This window comes from Urocitellus parryii, chromosome X, assembly GCF_045843805.1.
Source record: "Urocitellus parryii isolate mUroPar1 chromosome X, mUroPar1.hap1, whole genome shotgun sequence".
Lineage (NCBI taxonomy): Eukaryota > Metazoa > Chordata > Mammalia > Rodentia > Sciuridae > Urocitellus > Urocitellus parryii.
Window position 1 is genome coordinate 79,195,113 of NC_135547.1, and position 21,878 is coordinate 79,216,990.

General features: G+C 34.8%; 1 protein-coding gene and 1 non-coding gene across 2 annotated transcripts in view; both read right to left on the reverse strand.

Annotated features, from left to right (window-relative positions):
• Positions 1-21,878, reverse strand: part of Abcb7 (ATP binding cassette subfamily B member 7) — a 103,840-nt gene that overhangs the window by 73,485 nt on the left and 8,477 nt on the right. The gene's annotated exons all lie outside the window — the stretch shown is intronic.
• Positions 5,506-5,610, reverse strand: LOC113194510 (U6 spliceosomal RNA). The gene has a single exon (XR_003302299.1). It is a non-coding gene; the product is annotated as a U6 spliceosomal RNA (small nuclear RNA).

Consider the following 21,878-nt stretch of genomic DNA (forward strand, 5'->3'; position numbering starts at 1 on the left):
GGAAAGAAAGAGAGGTTACCACTGAAAACACCACAAAGGGGAGCTCCATGAAGTTAAAAAAGCCATCTGAACCAAAACATCTGAAAGTTCAGAAAAAAATTTTTTCACATAAATATGAGCAGCAGAAAAGTTTCAACATCAAACTCATACAAAGTTAGCAAAACAAAATATAAAATAATGAGAATAACAGTCCTATGGACAAGGAAAACACAACAGAAAAACATGCTTATAAAACATATCAAAAGTGAAAATTATTGCAAAATAAGCTAAAAAGAAATTAAGAAAATGATACCAGATATGAAAAAAACAACATAAATCCAAGTTAGATAAATTCATAAATAATAGAGAACTCAAGAAAGAATTAGAAAAGGTATTTTAGAAATAAAGCCCAAATAAGAATAAACATAACGAATAATGTCTCCAGAAAAGTAAAAAGTAAGAAAATGTTAAAATTCAAGAAGAAATAAGACAAGCGGGCATAGTGGCACACAATGGCAATCCCAGCAACTTGGGAGGCTGAGGCCCTCAGCAACTTAGTGATACCCTGTCTCAAAATTAATATATACATATATGGCTGGGGATGTGACTCAGTGGTAAAGCACCCCTGGATAAAATCTCCAGGACCCCAGCCCACCCAAAAAAGAAGTATTGAGACAAAAAAGGATTCACGAGAAAGTAACATTACTTACTGTAGACAAAGAGGATCCAGCAAATGAGTAATAGATATTCCTGAAGAAAAAAATTAAAAATGTACTTCCTCATTTCAAACTTACTACAGGGGCTGGGGATATAGCTCAGTTGTTAGAGTGCTTGCCTAGTATGCACAAGACCCTGGGTTCAATTCCCAGCAACACACAAACAAAAAATTTACTACAAACTTCAGTAATTAGGACAGGGTGGTACTACCACAAAGACAGAAATACAGATCAATGAAGTAGAATGGAAATTCTGGAAATGAACATTTAAACATTTATGGTTATCTAATTTTTACAAGAGTGTCAAGAATATTAAATGGGACAAAAAAATAGTCTTTTCCCTAGATGCTCCCGAGATAACTGGATATTCACATGCAAAATGACCCTCAAAATAGATTACATACCAAATTAGAAGAATATAAATGATAAAAGCCCTAGGAGAAAATACAGAATTCTTTCATGACCCTTGGTTAGGCAAAATTTTCTTAGATAAGACACTAAAAGCAATGGCAAAGAAAGAAAAAAAAACAGATAAATTGAACTTAAATAAAATTAAAACCAGTGGGGTGCCGTGGCACACGCCTGTGATTCCAGCAGTTCATGAGACTGAGGCAAGAGGATCACAAGTTCAAAGCCAGCCTCAGCAAAAGGAAGGTGCTGAGCAATTCAGTGAGACCCCGTCTCTAAATAAAATACAAAATAGGGCTGGGGATGTGTGGCTCAGTGCCCACGTGTCCCTGAGTTCAATCCCCAGTACCCTCACCCCCAAAATTGAAATCTTGTTTACTTTAAAGGACATGTCAAGAAAGTGTAAGACAACTCACAGAACAGGAAAATCCTTAAGAATGATTCTGCTGGTAAAAGACTGGTATCAAAAATATATAAATAATTCTTGTAATATAACAATAAAAGATTACCCAATTAAAAATTAAAAAAAGATCCAATAGGCATTTCTCTAAAGAAGCCTAAGAAAAAAATCCATGAAAAGATGTTCAATAACACTGGTCTTCAGGAGGATGCAAGATAAAAATCACAATAAAACATCACTGCACATCTACTAGTATGACTCAAATTTTAAAAAATATTAACAAATGTTGACAAGGATATGAAGAAATTAGAACCCTCAGTAGTCCCTCTTTATCTGCACATATCTATATGTTCCCAGATCCCTAGTGGATAGCACCAAATCCTATATACAAGCACTGTGATACTAACAGTCAATCTGATGAGTGACTAATAGACTTGTAGTACATGCAGTCTAGATACACTGGACAAAGGAATAATTTATGCACCAGGCATACGTTTCTACTACTCAGAAAGGCATATAATTTAAAACTTTGGAACTGTTTATTTCTGGAGTTTTCAATTTAATATTTTGGACTACAGCTGACCCACAGGTAAATGAACCACAGAAAGAGAAATGTGGATAAGGGGAGAATACTGTATATACAAATGAGCTCCAACAGAAGAAAAAGTATGTATTCTATAGCTATTAGGCACATATGTACATAGATGTATATATACACACACATACATATACACAGATATGTATGTACACAATATACAAAATCAAGCTTGGCAATGTTGGTCAAATCTGTATTTAATCAATTTTAAGTGTTGGCTGCTTTAGAATATTTTTCTTTTTAAGTTTTGATAAAATATCTTTATAAGTGTTCCTACAAACCAGATATTAATACTAAAAAAGGAAATTAAGAAATACATTTCATATCATTTCATAGCCATTAGCAAGGAACTTGAAACATAGAACAACTTTTTAAAAAATCCCTATTCCTTCTCATACTTTCTATAGGAGAGCTGTTTCCTAGCCTGACTATCCTCTGGGAGCTTTTTAAAAATATAGGCTCTTTATGCTCCCAGACATGCTGCACAAGAATCTTCAAGGATGTGATACAGAGATCCGAAACTATTTTTTAAAACCCCAAGGTAATTCTGATGCAGCTAACCCAGTACCTAAGTCCAAGCTCACACCTGTCATTCACTGCTATATACCATTCAAGATTCATCTTCTTAAAAAAAAAAAACCCTTAAAACTCTTAGTCTTCCTCCTCAAATTCTCAAATGGCTCCCTGCAAACTATAACACTATTGGAATAGTTGATTTGATGCCAACTGACCTTTTCAGTCGTGTCTCCCTCAGCTCTAATTCATAAATTCAACACTTTATTCAAACTGATGTTAAGACTTCCTTATCCATGGATTCCTCATCCACAGATACAACCAAAGATTGAAAATATTTTTTTAAGTTTCATCTGTATTGAACACATATAGGCTTGTTCCCTTTGTCTTTATTTCCTAAACAATATAATATAACAACTATTTACAAAGCATTTACATTGCATTAGGTATTGTAAGTTATCTAAAAATGATTTAAAGTAAACAAGAGGATGAGTGTTGGTTATATGTAAATACTATGCCATTTTATATAAGGGGCTTGAAATATCAGTGGGTTTTGGTATCTGAGGAGGATCCTGGAGTCAATCCCCTATACATACTGAGGGATGATTGTATTCACTAACACCCAGACATGGTTTTGCACTTTTACTGTCACCAATTCTCTTGCCTAGAATGTCTTCTCCTTTCTTCATTTGAGTACAAGTCCCTCAAGACTTCACTCAAAACGCTACCTCCTTCCTAAATCTTATCCATACACTCTCTTCTCCAAGCCTAAAGTAATTCTCCCTCCTCTGAGTACCGATTTACCTACCTCATTGGTCAGTTAATCAATTGGTCACGTAATTTCTTCCACTATGGTTCTAAACTATTCTTTAAATCATTTTTTAAATTTAGGTTTAAGTATTAAATTTTATCCAATTAGTCTATATACTCAATAAGGGCTTAGAACATATTTTGTATCTACCATACCAAGTTTCATAATGCTTCACTGAGAAAATACTCATATAAACATTGATTTAATTGAAATCCCTTCCACCTGGAAGGTCTTCACTCTCACTTTGATAGAGAACTAGGATGAAAGGTTAACTTAGGTTTGGGAGTCAAAATAAAGGAAAGATTTCTCCTTTTATGCTTTTATTAGTATACAGTTATTACTTCCATACAATCTCATCTCTGGCCTTATTTTGATACTTTCTTTAATTTAAAGGTAGATGTAGGAAGGACAAAGCATCCCAAGTCAAAACTAAAATCCAGAGAAACCAGAAAACAAAGCTATAGCACTTCTCTTATTCTTCTCCTCCTCTATCACAAAATTCCTATATTCTTCATAATTTTACCTGTGAACTATCAGACTTGGGGGAAAAAAAACAGAAGCTATACTACCAGGACAAAATCTTTTTTTTTTTTATTTTTTATTTTTTTTTATTGGTCGTTCATAACATTACATAGTTCATAATACATCATATTACACAGTTTGATTCACGTGGATTATGAACTCCCCCTTTTACCCCATATACAAATTGCTGTATCATATCAGTTTCCCTTCCATTGCTTGACATATTGCCTTTCTAGTGTCTGATGTATTCTGCTGTCTGTCCTATTCTCTACTATCCCCCCTCCCCTCCCCTCCCCTCCCCTCCCCTCCCCTCCCCTTTTCTTTCTCTACCCCTTCTACTGTAAATCATTTCTTCCATTTGTATTATCTTGTCTTGTCCCTCCTTTCCTCTTATATGACATTATGTATAACCCTGAGGATCGCCTTCCATTTCCATGCAATTTCCCTTCTCACTCCCTTTCCCTCCCACCTCTCATCCCTGTTTAATGTAAATCTTCGTCTCAAGCTCTTTGTCCCTACCCTGTCCTTGTTTCCTCCCCTTATATCAGAGGAGTCATTTGGTATTTGTTTTTTAAAGATTGACTAGCTTCACTTAGCATAATCTGCTCTAATGCCATCCATTTTCCTCCAAATTCTATGATTTTGTCATTTTTTAATGCAGAATAATACGCCATAGTATATAAATGCCACATTTTTTTTATCCATTCATCTATTGAAGGGCATCTAGGCTGGTTCCACAGTCTTGCTATCGTGAATTGAGCTGCTATGAACATCGATGTAGCAGTGTCCCTGTAGCATGCTCTTGTTAGGGCTTTAGGGAATAGACCGAGAAGGGGAATAGCTGGGTCAAATGGTGGTTCCATTCCCAGCTTTCCGAGAAATCTCCATACTGCTTTCCAAATTGGCTGCACCAATTTGCAGTCCCACCAGCAATGAACAAGAGTGCCCTTTTCCCCACATCCTCTCCAGCACTTATTGTTGTTTGACTTCCTAATGGCTGCCAGTCTTACTGGAGTGAGATGGTATCTTAGGGTAGTTTTGATTTGCATTTCTCTGACTGCTAGCGATGGTGAGCATTTTTTCATGTACTTGTTGATTGATTGTATGTCCTCCTCTGAGAAGTGTCTATTCAGGCCAGGACAAAATCTTGAGAAGTTTTTTGTTTGTTTGTTTGTTTGTTTTTTAAATGGTAGACTTCATGTGATCAGGATGCAATGTGCAGTACAGGACAGACAAGCTAAAGTCATCTCTCACTAGCATGTTGGTATTTTATAATTTTGAATCAAGTCACACAGGCAGAAATCGGTTCAGGTTCTAGCAGCTGCTTCCTGGAGAAACTTAAAGGTAACAGCAAAGGGGAAAATATAAGTGGGGTCTTAAAATATATATTTACTTCAACATATTACAGAATCACAAAAATAAATTAGGTTCACTATAGAGAATTTGAAAATACAGAGCCTAGAAAATAATAATCATATATTATCCTAGCACCCAGAGATAAACAGTTTTTACATTTGGGTGCGCTTTCTTTTTTGGGTGTGCTTTCTTTTATTTCTTTAGAAACAACATGGAATGCTTCACAAATTTGTATGTCATCCTTGTGTGCAGAGGGCATGCTAGTCTTCCCTGCATCATTCCCATTTTAGTACATTTACTTCCAAAGCAAGCACTGCATGTGCTTTCAATCTATTTCTTTTTCTCTCACATATATATATTTTTTCAATTTAAGGAGGGGGAAATGCGAATGACCTTGATTTGATCACTACACATTGAATATATGTACCAAATTATCATGTGCCATAAATGTTATAATCTCTATGTCAATTAAAAATTTGGCTAATTTTTTTTAAAAGTACAATTATTTGGCCTATTGATTTTGTATCCTGCTTTTTATACTGAACATTACATGACATGCATTTTCTCCATCATTAAATATTTTTGGCAAAACATCATTTTGATTGCTGAAACACAATTTCTTTAACTATTTCCCTAAGTGTTATAAAACTTTTTCAACTTTTCTATTACAATTAATACAGTAAAAAATATCCTTGAATTCATTTATAAACTCTTGTGCACTTTCTTAATTGTATCCTTGGAATAGATTCTTAGAAGTAGAATTGTTGGGTCAAAGGGCATGAACATTTTTTAAGGTTTTTTTATTTTATCTGAGAAACTGCCCTCCAGAAATGCTGTGTCAACTTACATTCCCAGTAGTGGTGCATAAAAATCATTTGAATACAGCAACACTGAGGTGTATGTATGTATATTTTTTACTATTGTCAATAGGACTGAGGATCTTCCTGTTTTTAACTCATTTCTTTGATTTTAAAAATAAAGTTGGGGAGCTGGGGTAATGGCTCAGTGGTAGAGAGCTTGCCTAGCATGTGTGAGGCACTGGGTTCGATCCTTAGCACCACATAAAAATAAACAAATAAAATAAAGGTATTGTGTCCATTTATAACAAAAATAATTAAAAAAAACAAAGTTGGGTATCTTTTCTTATATGTATTAACTATTTATCCCATATTCCTTTTGCTTATGAATAGCCTCATCACTTCTTTATCTTCCAATTGGGTTTTTGGTCTTTTTGTTAAAAAAAATATTCATCTGTATAAGTTCTTCGTGTATAAGTGTATCAACCCTTTATTGGCCTTATGTTATAAATGTTTATGGTTTTTATGTCATCTCTGACAAAGACATATGTACTATTTTTCCACCATCAAATTTATTAATTCTGTTTCTTTGTTCTCATGCTTAGAAAATCCATTCTTACCCTGTAAATAATACCTCTTTAAGATATATTTATGGTTTCTGACCTCCCTACTGCACCTTGTCCCCGGAATCATAAATGATACTATTTAGAAAGTGGTAATTCTCCCACTGATATATCTGATTTACACAATTGTTATGTTATTGTAAATCATCATTTTTGTAATGTTGATGTACCAACAAATAATCACAGAATAGTTTTCTTAATAAATTATTTTGTCAAATATTAAAATGAATAGTCATATTATTTTTTTCTTTTAAGGTTGAATTTGGTAATTCCTAATTCATTTGCTGTTTTTGGCATATGATATTAAGTAAAAATCTCTTTTTTCCTCTACTGATCTGAATTCTGAAAAATCTGTCAAATACCAAATTTATATTTGGGTCAGTTTCAACATTTGATATCTGGTCTCATTAACCTCCCTGACTATACATATGCCAGTACCAAATTGCTTACTTTATAATATAGCCAAATATCGGATAGGATCAGTTTTTCCTTTCAAACACACCTGCATTACTCTGTAAACCAAATTTCATTGGTTTGTCTCACCAGTTAACTCTTCCAGAGCAACTTGACAAAATAATATTGTCAAAGCCTCCTTAAATTTTTGTAGGGATGTTGACTAGATTCCACTCAATCTATTAACTAGATTGATGTTGGGGAACATCAACATCAATATAATATTGGATAATCTAGTATTTTTCTCATTTGAATTTTCCTTAATGTACTTCAGTTAAGTTTTACAGTTTTGGTCATATGGGTCTCAAACATTCTATATAAATTTATTGCTAATGTGCATATACACTATTGATATCATGAGAATCCACTCATTTTATTTTCTATAAACTAAGAACATCTCTGCAATACATGGAAGCATGTGGAACCTTTATACTAACCTGTATGATTATACATTTATAGATTAAAAGCTTGCATGTAGAAATTTCCACAGATACCATCTGTGAGAATCAATTAAGGTGCTTTTAAAGAATATATTCTCCCCTCAACTCCCAACCCTAGGCAACATTCCTTCCTGAAATCTTGAATGCTTTATAAGTACCTAAGAATAGGTTGCTATAATTACTAAGATTATCAGCTTCCTAACATGACTCAGGAGGCCCTGCATAGTTAGACCCATACCTATCTCTCTTCTTCTCTAGTCTTATAGTATCTTACCCTGTGCTCTTGGACTCCCAAATGAGCAATGGTTAATATACATAAAAGTCTGCTGAAATGAAGAGAATTAAAATCCTAAAATGCCATGGCAGAACAATCTTCTATTAGAAGTTAGGAGCACTTGGTTCTTCTGAGCTGGGTTCATTCATTATCTCACTATGCTACAAGCCATGTGATTCTTCATTTTCTCAACTGTAAGATCAGTAAAATGGAATAGATTACCCCTGAAGTCTCCTAATGTCAAATCTGATAAATCTATGATTCATGTGTAATTGCTTATTGTACTTAAGAAAAGCGACTGCTTTTGCTGGCAATTAAAACATTACCTAACAAGCCATTTGAAATGCCATTCAAGAGTAAACCAAGTTTACTTAAATGAAATTTGGATGGAATACAATATTTGACTTTCCAATATGACTATCACTGAAATCTGTTTTATTCACTAAAATTCTATTTTTAAGTAAAATTCTTTCATGAAGTACTTATGAATTTCAAACTTCAGCAAATCAAAAATGAAAGTGGAGTCATCAAAAGATCACTGTCGCGTGTGGTGGTGCATGCCTGTAATCCCAGAGGCTCCAGAGGCTGAGGCAGGAGGATCGTGATTTCAAAGCCAGCCTCAGCAAAAGCGAGGCACTAAGCAACTCAGTGAGACACTAAATAAAATACAAAATAGGGCTGGGGATGTGGCTCAGCAGTCAACTGCCCCTGAGTTCAATCCCTCATACCAAAAAAAAAAAAAAAAATGACTACATGACATAATTGTACACACATTTGGGATGGGGAGCCTTTACAGTGTTAAAATGACCTTTCAACCCACAGTGATCTATAGATTCAATGCAATTCCTATCAAAATCCTAACAGCATTTTGTGCTGAGACTGAGAAAAACATCCTAAATATCCTATAGAATACCAAGGGATCTTGGATAGGACAAGATTACTTTGAAAAAAAAAAAAAGAACACAGTTGTGTGCCTTGTAAGAAATTTTAACATATTAGAATAATACATCCTATGACTAATAACCTGAAAACCATATTAGCTATAAAAACTATAATTACTTGCTATTCAATGTTTTTCTATCCTAAGTACCAACCTAAATTATTAAAAGTATGAACATTAAAATGAAGGTTTTAAAAACACTGATAGTTCAGATATAGATGAGTTTAAATATTATAAATAAACTAAGTAAGTTCATTAAAGAGTAAATAAAATAATTAAGTTTGGTCACAACACTTGGATTTATTCCTGGAATGCAAGGATGAATCAACAGACGAAAATCAGTCGATTTAAGACATCACTTTAGTAGAAGGATAAAACCACACTATCATCTCAATGCAAAAAAAGCATTTGACAAAATTCAACACCATTCATGACAAAAATGTTTAAAACACTAAGAACAGGAGGAAACTAACTCAATATAAAAAGAGTGCTATATAAAAAATATATACAACAGCAAAAGACTGAAAGCTTTTACTCCAAGATTAGGCACAAGGTAAGGATGCCCATTCTTACCACTTCTATTCAATACAGTATTTAGCTGTCCTATCCAGAGAAATTAAACAATAAAACAAAATAAAAAGCCTCCAAAGTGGACAGGAAGAATGATCAGATGACATGATCATATATGCAGAAAGCCCTAAACATTCCTCAAAAACACTGTTAAAGACGGGGTATAGTAGCACATATCTGTAATCCCAACTACTCAGGAGGCGGGGACAAATAGATCACAAGTACAAGGCTAGTCTTGGCAATTTATTGAGACTATGTCTCAAAATAAAACTAAAAAAGTCTGAGGATGTAGCTTAGGGCTAAAGCGCCCCAAGTTCAATCCCCAATACTGCCTTCCCCCAAAAAAACCTGTCAAAATAACAAATTCAGTAATGGTTGCAAAGCAAAAATCAATCATATTTCTATACACTAACAATGAACATTACAAAAAGAAAATTAAGAAAATCTCATTTACAATGATATCAAAAAATAAAATACAATGCTTAGGAATAAACTTCACCAAAGAGGAGAACGATTTATACATTGAAAACTACAAAATATTGTTGAAAGAAACTGAAGAGGACACAAATGCATGGAAAGGCATCCAATAGTTCATGGACTGGAAGATTTTACATTGTTAAAATGACCATTCAATACATAGTGATCTACAGAGTCAATGCAATCCCTATAGAAATACTAATGACATTTTAAACAGAAATTAAGTAAAACAACCTAAATTCCAATGGGATCTCAAGGGATCTTGAATAAGCCAAAACACTCTTAAGAAGAATAAAATTGTAAGCCTCACAACTTCTTGAGTTCAAAACATATTACAAAGCTACAGAAATCAAAATAGTGTGGTACTGCCATAAACATATATAGGCCAATGAAACAGAATGCAGAGCCCAGAAATAAACCCTCATGCATATAATGAAATGATGCTTGATGAGGATGCCAACAATACACAGTGGGGAAAAAACAGTCTCTTCAACAAACTATGCTGGGAAAAATGGGTATATACATGCAAAAGAATGAAATGGGACTTTTATCATACACCATGTACAAATATTGACTCAACACAGATTAAAATCAAATGTAAGACCTGTACTAAAAAACTTACAGAAGATTACAGGGGGAAGACTGTATGACATAGGATTTGGCAATTCTTTCTTGGATATGACAACAAAAATAAAAATTAATAGGAGTACATCAAACCTAAAAACTTCTGCACATTAAATGAAACAACAGAAGGAAAAGACAAATTATCCAATGGAGAAGGATCAATTGGCCATAATTCTTTTAATTCTATGCCATTGGTCTATCCTTAAATCAATAACCACACTTTCAATTACTGTAGCTCTGCAGTAGGCTTTCAAATCAGAAAGTGTGAGTCTTCCAAAGTAAGGATATTAATTCCATATCAGATACATAAATTGCAAATATCAACACTGTATATACAGCCTGCCTGTTAGTCAGTTAGTAGCTGTCTGGGTTATCAGATTGGCTACTGGGGTAGGTACTGCAGTACTTGTGTACAAGCAATCCTTATTTTACTTAATAACAACCCCCAAGCACAAAAGTAGTAATGCTGACAATTTGGATATGCCAAGGAAAAACCTTAAAGTGCTACCCCTAGGTAAAACGTTGAACTTTTGACAAGCACACTGAGATAATTCCAAGGAGAAAGAACAGTATCTTCAATAAATGGTGCTGAGACAATTGGATATCCACGTGCAAAAGAATTTAGACTCAAGAAGGGGGAATCCTCATGCCTTAGCTTTGGCAGTGGAAGAAACGCATAAGAAGATTCTCAACATCATTAGTCATTAGGAAAATGCAAATCAAAACCACAGTAAGGTACTAATTCTTATCTATTAGCATGGCTATACTAAAAAATAGAAACAAACACGCTCACACACATAAAAATAATACAGAAAATAAAAAGTGCTGTCAGAAGTGTGGAAAAAATGGAACCTTAAACATTGCTATTAGGGATGCAAAGTGGTTCACTGCTGTGGAAAATAGTTTGGCAGTTCCTCAGTAAGTTAAATATAGAATTACCTTATGACCCTGCGATTCCAGTCTGAGGTATATACCCAAAATAATGGAAAACAGGTACTCAAAATACAAACAAACTATATGAACATGCTTGTTAATGATGGCACTATTCACAATAGCCAAAAGGCTTGAAGTAGTTCAAATGTCCTCTCCAGAAGAATGGATTAAAAAACTGTGGTATGTAAGTACAAAACTGTTATCCAGTTACAAAAATTGAAGTAATAATGCATGCCACAAAATAGATGAACCTCTGAAACATTATGCTTAGTGAAAGAAAAGAGAACACAGAAGGCTATGTATTATATGATTCCATTTACATGGAATGTATAAGACAGATAAATTTACAGAGATGGGTTGGCAGGGGCTAGAGGGAGAAAGGAATAAAGATAAACTGCTCAACAGATAAGAAATTTTACTTTGAAGTGATAGAAATATTTTGGAAGTACTCAAAGGTGCTGGTTTTACAACTGGGAATTTACTAAATGCCAATGAATTTTTCACTTGAAAATGGTTAATTTTATATTGTGTAAATTTCACCTCAGTGCTTTAAAAAAGTGATCTATGACAGAATTATATCAAGAGTACTTAATTATAAGTATCAAATGAAATCTGACACATATTTCTGAAGATAGTTTATCAAATAAAATAATCGTATTTTTTTCCCAAAAACTCGATTTAACAGTCTCACAGGTCTCATGTGATATTAATGGTTAACATCACTAATTGTAAAGCATACAAAATTTTAGTAGCAAGACCAGGAAATACACTTGTTTGTGGATAATGATGGTCCCTAGAACTTGAAAACTGATATGTTTAAAAATATATAGTCATCCAGCAAACAGATCTTGGTTTCTAAATACCATTTTCCAATACAAGGTACAAGGTTCCTTGAAAAAAGACTGATTGGAGGGCTAGGTCAGAGAAAATGTAAAATGAACCTGGAATTTCATGTGATGCCAGAAAGTAAAGAAGAACCTGAAAAAAGTTGGGGGGAATGACCAAAGGATCCAGGAGCCAATCTTAAGGCACTCCCAATGGCCTAATTCTAGAACAACAGAACAACAAAATAATGAGTGTGCTAGATCAACATCGATGGGTCCATCCTGTAATAAATAAGTCCACAATTATGAGGGAGAAGGAACAATTCTTCCTATAGAAAAATTCCAATTAAGAAATACAGAAGGGGCTGGGGATGTGGCTCAAGCGGTAGCGCGCTTGCCTGGCATGCGTGTGGCCCGGGTTCGATCCTCAGCACCACATACCAACAAAGATGTTGTGTCCGCCGAGAACTAAAAAATAAATATTAAAGATTCTCTCTCTGTCTCCTCTTTCACTCTCTCTTAAAAAAAAAAAGAAATACAGAAGGAATGCGGGAAAGAGAAAAATGTAATTAAGCAAATACTACAATAATAATTGCTATAGACAAGATCCACTAATGCATACTAAAATTAACTGGTGAAAGTTAAGGGCGAAAAATGATATTTGCACACTCTCAAAGAATCTCTCCCCAAGTGTTTTTCATTATAAAGAGGGAAAGAGTAATTTTCAATGGAGAAATGCAGGAGGCACCACCTTAACCAAGTGAGGGTCACCAGGAATAAGATTTATCAACATCTCATACCCCCAATAGGATACATTAAGAAGGACACAGCATAATTTCTTAAGACTGCTTACAACACTATAATATGGCTTCTACCTCCATATCACCACTGAAACTGCTTCATATTGCCAAATTCAAACACTTCACATATTCAACTTATGTATCATCTCTGTGGTATAACATTATTAATGATTCCTAACTTTCTGAAGACCCTTTTCCCTTAGCTTCTAACATACCAATCTATTCCACTTTATTAAACTCTCTGCCACTACTGATTCTTCTTAAACATTTCCTTCCCTTTAGATACTGATGAGTTCAGGGGCTAGGAATGTAGCTTGGTGGTAGAGTTCTTGCTTAGCAAGCATAAGGTCCTTGGTTCAATCCCCAGTAAAATGTGCCCCACGCATGTGCACTTACACATACATGCAAATATTTATGGTTTCAGGAGATTCTTCCTTGGCCCTCTATTTTTTTCTCATCCTATAGAGTCCCCAGAAATTATCCATTACCACCAAAAAATAAATAAATAAATAAACAAAACACCTCCAAGACAATGACTCTCAAACTTTACACCTTAAGCCCAGACCTCTTCCTTGAGTACTTACCCTATATATGAGAAATTTTCACTATATCTCAAGCAGCTTAAACTCTATATCACCTAAACTGAATATGAGCTTATTTTTTCCATCTATTCTAATTCCCTACCACATGAACTGCTCCTCCCTATCTTAATTCACAGCATCAGTATCCACCCAGCTGTCTAGGCTAGAAACTTAGGAGCTATTCCCTATTCTTCTTTACCCTTTGTATCAAACTATTCATTAACTCTTGCAGCTTTACCTTCTGAACATCTCCAAAATCAACACCATAACTCTCCCTGAGACCTTGTCCCTTCTCTCCAATATTACTATAAACACTCTATGTTACTTACAAACAAAATGTCTCCACATTTCCAATCTTGTCTACCTCCAATCCACCCTCCAATCTACAAATTTTCCAAAGGAGACCTGTTATTTACCATTTCATCCCCCTAAAATACCCTTTCTCCACCTACCTACCAGGCCAACATCTACCTACAAGCTTTTAGTGACCATCTATAAATTTTTCATCTGGAAAATCTTTCCTGACCTCTCTAGGTTGAAGGTGTTTCTCCATTTCTGGGCTCCCATAAAATCTAGTACACAGCTCTATGAAAGCAATTCCCACACCTTACTTGGATTGGTTTATCTGTTTTCTCCTTAAAATCTTAATTTCTTAATAGCCTAATCATATGAGCTGTATAGGCAGTTTCTACAAAGATTGTATTTTATTAAAGAATCATGGTAAACCAAAATCGTATGACCTTGTCTGCCAGTGTCTACCAAATGGCAGGTGCTAAATCAAAGTAAAAATGGCTTAATTCAATACCCAGCACCCCAAAAATGGCTTAAGATGATAGTGGAATTTCTTTTGTAAATATAGAACTGTTAGGTGGTAATAAAGCCTAAAAGAATAGTTTGATTTTATTACTTTTGAATGTATGACAATATTCTAAGCTAATAATATATGAAGATCAGCTTAAAAGATAGTTTTTAAATTTACATACAGGTTTATTTTAAAAGCTTTAATCTAGCTATTCATCAAGGTAATTGATCTGGGTACACAAAAGGTCAACTAAATAGGAAGTAAAATTCATCAATGAGAATTGTGACAGTAGAGCTAACAAGATGAAGGGAAAGAAATAACTCAAAAGACCTGTATTAGAGTTTTAGTTCTGTCACTAATTAGCTGGAGCGTAACTGAACTACTTGAGAGGAATTCAAAATAGAAATAATTATAATAGCCTAACCATATGAGCTGTATAGGCAGTCTCTACTAAGATTGTATTTTATTAAAGAATCATAGTAAACCAAAATTGTATGGCGAATTTTAAAGGACTTAATAATTCACAAAGTACTTTTACATGTATCATTGCTCCAGAATTGTGGGAAATTGGTAAGGTAAATCTTATTCAAATGCTCATTTTGTAGTCTAAAAACACTGAGACTGAGATAAAGTAACTAAGGGAAGGGAATACTCTCCTGCTTCTAAACCCTGCCTTTTTTCCATGATACAAAAATATTTGTTGACAAGTACTAAAAAGTCTCATGACAGGCAGTGCAGGTCCTTATCGCTTCTCTCCTATATTACTTCAATATCCTCCTAACTTATGATGCCCCTATCTACAATTCCTGTCTATTTCTAATCTGTCCTTCAAACTGCAGCCAGAAGCACATTCCTGAAACAAATTTGAAAATGTCATCCCTTATTTAATATTAGCCATCCCTCAATATCCAGGGAGGATTAGTTCCAAGACACCACCCATACCACAATCAAGTCTCTTATATAAAATGGCATAGTATTTTCATAAAATATACACATATCCTCACATATATTTTAAATCACCACTAGATTACTTTTAGTGCCTAATACAATGTAAATGCTACAATACTGTGTTGTTTAGGGAACAATGACAAAAAAGTCTATATATATTCAATATAGATGCGATTTTTGTCCTGAACTATTTTGATCTGCAAATGATTGAATCTATGATGCAGAACCCAGGGATATGGAGCATCTACTATACTTTGTAGACTAGACATATCCAATAGAACTTTCTGTGATGACAGAAATATTCTATTATCAGCTTGTATGGTCAAATACAATAGGCACTTAGTCACATATGGCTGCTTAGCATTTAAATTATGTCTAATGTGACTAAGCTACTGTTTTTAATGAATTTAAATAGAAATTTAAATAGTTACATGTAGCTAATACCTACTATACTAGACAGTGAAGCACTAATATGGAGCCTTTATTTTATTTCCTGATCCATGAGAAAAACCACTAAGTAAATAAGTAGAGACAGAAAATGTGAAATTTTAAATTATTTTGTAAACTAAAAACATTGTAAAAATATCTAGTACTATTATAAGTATAGGTTACACCAAAGTGCTAGCATAGTTGTCTCTTTCTTTCTTTCTTTCTCTTTTTTTTTCTGTATTTCCTAATCTTTCAATAGTGGGTATGTACTGTTTTGGTAACTCTTTTAAATATAAGAACCTGTATTGAATAAAGAAAGCTAAGTATATATAGCTTTGTGTTAGGCAGAATCAAATACAGTAAGCAGAATGCCTGTGTTACAGAGTAGAAAAAACCACTGAAATGAACAAAAAACACGGGGCCTCAATCTTTAAAGAATCCTACAATAAAATAACAACGAAAAATTGGTTAAATCTAAAAGCAGCAGAATATTTCCAGGACAACATTGCAAACATGTTAAAGACCTTTTCACATTATACAAAATAATCACTGAGTCACATAAAGGGATGTTAATATGTATTACTAGTAGACAAAGTGAACTAGACTTCCAATAAATGAATATATTAACACAGCCTAAATAAAAAAGGACAGTTCACCAACTGAAAAGATTAAAAAAGATTTTTTTTCTATTATAAAGACAAATATATACCAGGCTTGGTAACCCATGCCTGTAATCCCAGCTATTTGAAAGGCCTAGGCAAGAGAATCAGAAGTTTGAGGCCAGTCTGGGCAACTTAGCGAGACCCTGTCTCAAAATACAATTTTAAAAAGGTGGGGGGAGGGATGGCTGGGATGTAGCTCAGTGGTAGAGTAACATGAGTAAGGCCCTGGGTTCATTCCCAAGTACTACCAAAAACAAAAATACAGAAGAAAGAAAAAACACAAGTATATCAAACTTTGCCCAGTTATCTAAAATATCAAGGTACAGTTTGTCTTCTAGCTTCCAAACCCATCCTCTCTTCCAGAGGTAAGCACCATTGCCAATTTGGAGTACATCCTTCCAGTTTTCTTTGCATTTACATGCACACACACAGTTATGGGCTAAATTATGTCCCACACTTCCAAAATTCATATTTTTGAAGTCCTAATTTTCAGTATTTTATAACATGACTGCTTTTGGATATAGATCCTTACATGAGGCAATTAAAAAGTTAGATGAGGTCTTTATGGTGGGCCCCAACCCAATATAACTAGTGTCCTTCTAAGCAGAGATCAGGACACACACACACACAGAGAAAACCACATACCTGATCCTCTTGAAACTACATGCAAAATAAAGTATGTGTTGGTGCATTTTTCTAAGGAGAGAGTCTATGGCTTTTATTAGTCTCAAAGGGTCTAGTGTTGTAAATGAAAAGTTTATAACACTGTTATGAACTTTGGCTTCCCCCTACTAATCTTAATAACTAATTCAAATCAATGTGTCAATGGCTTAAAGAATGTTATTTATTCAACTATCTCTGATTGATGAGTCCTTTGAATTACTCCTCTCAATTCCCCACTGCCATTTTCAAACTAAGACTTTTATATTTCTATTCCTTATCATTTACAGTCTATGTAAACTTCACCTTTATTCACAACTTTTATAATACTGCTATTGTTCTTCACTAGGTGACCTTAAAACCTATGCTTACTTTCCTAGGTGATTTCAGAACTTATTTTACTTTTTCCTCCATGTTACTACCATCTCTCCAATAATAACAAATACTAAATTTATCATCAGTCTCAATTTTTCTACTCCTATCCTTAGATCTACAAGTGCCATGAGAAGAGACAGAAAAATACAAATTTCTGCCATTAAAAGTTCATACAAGGTGGGCACGGTGGCGCATGCCTATAATCCCAGTGGCTCAGGAAGCTGAGATGGGAGGATCTCAATTTCAAAGCTAGCCTCAGTAAAGGTAAAGCACTAAGCAACTCAGTGAGACCCTGTCTCTGAATGAAATACAAAGTGGGGCCGGGGATGTGGCTCCATGGTTGAGTAACCAGTTTATTCCTGGTACACCCCCCTCCCCCCAAAAAAATTCATCCTTCCACTTTGCCAACATTGCTTCTGAAAAGCTTATTACTACCAATAAAACAGACTCACAAAGTAGAGGCACTATATACAAAGAGCACATCCCAATAAATTAGAGTTGGGAAATTAAAGATTTGGAAAACACCTTAGTGATCTGGTAGCCAAATATTATTCATTTACAGAATCAGAGATCCTAAAGAACAAATGCATTAATTAAAGAGAAGTTAATAAAAAATAAAAATTTAGCTTAGATGTTCCAGGGTCCTGGCCCAATGATCACTCCACTATGACATGCTGTGCCCTTTGAACACCAGCTGTTTTAACCTCATTAATATTTAAAAATCAAAATGTTTTAAATTATCTGTATTCTTTATAGTAAGACTAAATTATTATTGGCTCAGACCCCTTAATAGTATTCAATATCATTCCTCTGTAGCTTATTAGGTAAAAATGACACAAGGGAACAATTAAAAGCTTTACTGAAATCAAAATAGACTGCACTTTTAAGTGCACTGTCACTCTCAAGAAGAAGTGAATAAATTCCATATATCTTATTCTTCTTAAAATCAAGCTGGCTATTTCCTAACAGCTTTTGTTTTTGTAATGATTGCAAATTATTGTTTATTGATTTGTTCAAGTATCTCCTAATACCAGAGCCAAGACTAAAATCCAACTCTTATGATCACTGGTTTATCAATCTTCTTTCTGTAAGATTAACCATATTTAAAGTGAGTTGTGATCCTCAATGATACAAAGTCAGTTCTATCTTTAAGAAGATACCTATTAATGGTTATTTATTCTGCCTCTTAGAAGTTGACATTACACAATGTATGCATGTATTAAAACATCACATGGTACTTCATAATTAGGATAATTTTTATGTTTTCTATTTTTCTTAATAACTTTATTTTATTTATTTATATTTATGTGGTGCTGAGGACTGAACCCAGTGCCTCACACATGTTAGGCAAGCACTCTACCACTGAGCCACAACCTCAATACCAATTTTTATGTTTTCATGTATCAGTTAAAAATAAATTTAAATGTAAATATCTTTCTTGGTCTCCTAATAAAAATACTATGCTATGTTATGAATGTATTCACCCAGAACATCTATGTTTAAACAATCATCAATGTGATGGGTTAAGAGGTGGGGCCACTGGAAGGTGATTAGGGCATAAAATTGGAGCTCTTGTGAATGGGATTAGTGCCTTCAGAAAAGAGTCCCCACAGAGCTGCCTTGCCTTTTCCACATAGGACATAGTTAAAAGGCACTGTTCATGAACCAAAGAGCAGGCACTCACCAGAAACCATCCAATTTATAGTATTTTGTTACAAGAACCCAAATAGACTAAGATGATTAGTCTAAGAAATTATTTCTTGAAGCTGAAGATGTATGTCAGTGGTAGAGCACTTGCATAGCACATGCAAGGCCCTGCGTTCAACAACCAGCACTGCAAAGAGAAAAAAAAAAATTCTTATATGCACATTAAATCCCTCTTCCTTCAACTTAATTCACCATCTTTTTTTTTTTATTGTTGGTCGTTCAAAACATTACATAGTTCCTCATACATCATATTTCACAGTTTGATTCAAATGAGTTATGAACTCCCAATTTTATCCCGTATACAGATTGCTGCATCACATCAGTTACCCTTCCATTGATTGACATATTGCCTTTCTAGTGTCTGATGTATTCTGCTGTCTATATTATTCTCTACTATCCCCCCTCCCCTCCCCTCCCCTCCCCTTTTCTCTCTCTACCCCTTCTACTGTAAATCACTTCTTCCATTTGAATTATCTTGTCTTACCCCTCCTTTCCTCTTATATGTCATTTTGTATAACCCTGAGGATCGCCTTCCATTTCCATGTGATTCCCCTTCTCGTTTCCTTTCCCTCCCACCTCTCAACCCTGTTAATGAAAATCTTCGTCTCAAGCTCTTCGTCCCTACCCTGTCCTTGTTTCCTCCCCTTATATCAGAGGAGTCATTTGGTATTTGTTTTTTTAATTCACCATCTTTATATCATAATTTAATGCCCCAGGTAGGGTCAGTATTACTCAACTGTTAGAAGGACAGCTTTTAACTTTTAAGTAATCATCTTTCCTGTATTTTAAGTGTCACCAAATCTCCTCCTACCCTTTTGAGTTCCATGCTAAACCATCTACTTAAAGACACCCTTATTTTTTCCTGTAAGTTCTATTTTTCATTCTCAGTATATTTTGGGTCTGTTCAGTAATCACTGTAGTGATATGCACCTATGCTGAGAAAGTTAAACATGAACTAGGATCTCTAAAAAAGTAGAATAGGAAGATTATTTGCCTAATCATCATTATATTCCCACTTCGGTTAATATGAACGCTAAAAAAAGTGGTCTTTTAACTTTCATCTGCTTGGTTAACTATCAGGAGTCAGTCAGAGATGAAAAGTGTGAAGAGGGAACTTACTATTAGAAGAAATTAACACTCCCATCCATTGTCCCTGAGGCCAGAGCCAACAAGTAAAAATAAACAGTATCTATCCAAAACAACTACACAATGGTACACACAAAGTAAGCATGCTAAGAAAAAAGGTGTGTCAAACATCACTGGGAATATCTCAGACAAACCTAAGAGAAAGAATAGACTATTTTGCTGCATGTCAAAGGGCATGAGCTGGTAAAAAACAAATGAAGAATTCTGAATCTGGCATGAAAATATAAGCAGCTCCTTAAACCTACTCTCCAGCAACACTGGTAAAATTCTAAAAGAACAACCATTTGAAGTCCCTAGAAATGGTCCTGAGGGCATAAAGCAAATGAAATAACATTTATTGAAGAAAATATATGAAAGCTCATTAAGAACAGCAAGAGCCTGTGGTGATGAACCAGAACATATTCCCTGACTTCCCATCCCAGTTCAGTGATATGAAAAGTCCACTGGAGAGAGACATGGACCGCTCCCCTCAAGTTCCTAGTCCAAACACTATCTTCTAGGAAAGGCAGAACTGAAGCATTTCTCATTCTGCCCCCAGGGACTTGTTGCTGAATCTAAATTCTGGGTTACTGTGCCAAAAAGGAAAGAGCTCCCTTCTTCCACACATCCCCACTGGAACAATATAAGCTCTGCCTTGATGTGATACTTTTGAGAATAATGAGGCCTCATTTACCCTAGAGCTGGATTGTAAAATCTTGGTTCTATACCAAGAGAGGCAAGCCACTGCTCCCACTTTCACCTGAACTCAGCTCACCAAGTGAGAGTATAACTCAGAAATGTACCAATGTTTCCAACCTCAGTCTCCAGACTGTGGCTGGGAGATTTTGTATGGCAGGAGAAGGTGGTCCTAGAGCAGGTAGCTCTTAATCTCTTCCCAGAAGAGTTGACTCATTTGCAACTCAGTGTGAAAAAGTTCAAGCCTTAAGTTTCTCTTAAAAGTGGAGGTTGTGGTGAAAAGCAATTGAAAGAAGACTGACTGGGGTAAAAATGGGAGTTCATAATCCACTTGAATCAAATGTATGAAATATGATATGTCAAGAGCTTTGTAATGTTTTTGAACAACTAATAATAATAAAATATATATATATATATATATATATATAATTAAAAAATAAAAAAAGAAAGGAGACTGACTAAATCATTGGACTTAGAGGTTAAACTATAGGTAAACTGGCTTGCCTAAAGAAAACCAATGAGGAAGACGACTGGAAGGCACTATCCTGGAGTCAGAAAGAAATTTTCAAACACAGACCTCAGCAACCATCCCTTAAGGGAAACTGACTTGTACCCAAGGGCATGGTATGATCTGCCAGCAATTAATTCGAGCACAACTGGGAAAGAGACAAAGATAGCCCTGCCCAAATCACTGTCATCCGAGGGTGACCACAGGTACTCCCAAGGCTTTGCCTCTGAGAAGCAAGGTCAGAGGATTAACAGAAGGGCGGGGAGTGACAGGGCAGAGGCAGCACTAAAATAATCCACCTAGTCTCTAAACAACAATAACCAAAAAAAG